The 2213-nt window shown below is 39.7% G+C and overlaps 1 pseudogene; it reads left to right on the top strand.

The window, feature by feature from the left end:
* The first annotated feature begins 460 nt into the window (after positions 1-460).
* On the top strand, positions 461-1453 carry LOC110207864 (peptidyl-prolyl cis-trans isomerase FKBP8 pseudogene; annotated as a pseudogene).
* Positions 1454-2213: the final 760 nt, after the last annotated feature.

The raw sequence follows: 2213 nt of genomic DNA, 5'->3' as shown, positions 1-2213 counted from the left end.
GAGAAGGATTTGGAAGTCAAAACCTTGTAAAAATTAATGCTGAATGTTTTCTCATTTTGTAACTGGGGAAAAATAAAATATTATTTGAAAATATAACCGGTGTATGCATCACCAATAAAGATACACTTTTTCATTCATTTAAAAAATTGCATGTGAAGAAAAAAAATAACATTAGTTTTTAAAACATTGAGTTCCATATTCTTTCCCTCTTTCCCTCCCACTCCTACCCTGTCTTTCAAAAGACAAGCAGTTTTAGATTATACATATGCAGGCATGCAAAACATTTTCACACTAGTCATGGTGCAAAAGAAAAAAAATAACCACAGACCATAAAAATACAAAAGCATCCTGGCAGCAGCTGCTGCTAGGTGGAGTAGGGGGCCAGAGGACCCTGGGAGTCCTGACCTGGTGCCAGTGTCACTGGGAGAGCTGGGCTGGGACATCATACCCCTCAGGATCCATGGCATCCAAAGCTGTTCTTCCCACTGCGGACCCAGGCCCTATTTCTCCACCACCTTCCAGAGCTGCCCAGCTGGATGTAGGTGATGTTTTTGAGGTTCTAGATGAAACTGAGGAGGAAGAGGAAGAAGATGATGATGACCTGAGTGAGCTACCCCACTTGGAGGATCTGGCAGCAGCCCAAAATGAGGGACACACTGAACCTCAGCCTGCAACATTTGAAAAGACAGGACATTCAAGCCTCCTCCAGGAGGAGTGGATGTATACATTGGGTAATGGACTGCTTAGAATGAAGATGCCACTGCATGCCTGCCAGGAGCTGAGCAGCCTAGCAAGGGCCAGGATGTAACAATGCAGTTAAAGGTAAAACTTGAAGATGGTGGAACATAGGTGGAAGAGCATCCAAGCCTCACCTTCCCCTGGGAGACTGTGACTTTTACCAGGGTTTGGACCTGAGTGTGCAGATCATGAATGTGGGTGTGACAGCCCTGATCAGCAGAGATGTAAAACACTGCTTTGGATCTCATGGCAGGATACCTGCCATCCTTCCCAACTCAACCCTTCACCTGGACGTGCCTCTGTGGTCAGCCATGGTTGGGCCTGACCAGGAGCTCCTGAGTGGTCAAGAGTGAGTCACTGTAGCCAACCATAAGTGGGAATGGGGGAATCCCTACTATCAGAGGGCTGACTTTGTCCTGGCTGCCAAATCTTATGACCTGGCACTGAAGGCCATCAGTGCCAGCTCCAAAGTTGATGTGAGCTCAGGGGAGGACACAGAATTGTGGAGCTGAAGGTCCACCTGCCTGCCTCACAGATCAAACTGGAACCTTCTGACAAGACTATTCATTCAGAGCTCTCAAAGCTGATGAAAAAGCATGCCCCCCACACAGACACTACTGTGTACAAAAAGATGCTTGGCACTACTTTAAATGGAATTTCTCTAGTTTTTGCTTCTGGGCTTTTTTTTTTTGGCAACATATGTAAATGCCAATAATTTACATGGGGTTATTTTATATCTTGCAACTTTACTAAACTTGTTAATTATTTTAACTATTTTTAGTTGATTTTCTACAATTCTCCAAGTATACCATCATATCATCTGCAGAGTGATAACATTGTTTCTTCATCACCTAATTCCTTCATTTTTTTCTTCTTTTATTGATAAAGCTGTCATTTATACTACAATATTGCATAACAGTGATGATAATGGACATCCTTATTTTACTGCTGATATTATTAGAAAGGCTTTAGCTTATCCCTATTACATATAATGTTTGCTGATGTTTTAGATAGATGCTACTTTTCATTTTAAGGAAAACTCCATTGATTCCTATGATCTTTAATATTTTAATAGGAATGAGTGTTGTATTTTTTCAAAAGCTTTCCTGCATCTGTTTAAATAATCATATGATTTCTGTTAATTTTGTTATTGACATAATCAATTATGCTTATTATTCTCGTGATAAACCAGTTGCTATAATCTCTCTCCTAATATTTTATTTAAAATTGTTGAATCTATATTCACTAGGCTAATTGGTCTATAACTTTCTTTCTCTGTTTTGCCTCTTCCCAGTTTAGATATCAGTACCATATCTGAATCTTAAAAAGAAATTGCTAGGATACCATTTTCTCCTATTTTTTCCAAATAGTCCATAGAGTATTGGAAGTAATTGTTCTTTAAATTTTTGATAGAATTCACTTATAATTACATGTAGCCCTGGAGATTATTTTTTTTTTCCTTAGGAAGTTCATGT

This window comes from Phascolarctos cinereus, unplaced genomic scaffold (assembly GCF_003287225.1).
Source record: "Phascolarctos cinereus isolate Bilbo 61053 unplaced genomic scaffold, phaCin_HiC Scaffold_4;HRSCAF=312, whole genome shotgun sequence".
In the NCBI taxonomy this organism is placed as follows: Eukaryota; Metazoa; Chordata; class Mammalia; order Diprotodontia; family Phascolarctidae; genus Phascolarctos; species Phascolarctos cinereus.
The sequence above is the reverse complement of the archived record's forward strand: the minus strand, read 5'-3'. Positions and strand labels throughout refer to the sequence as shown.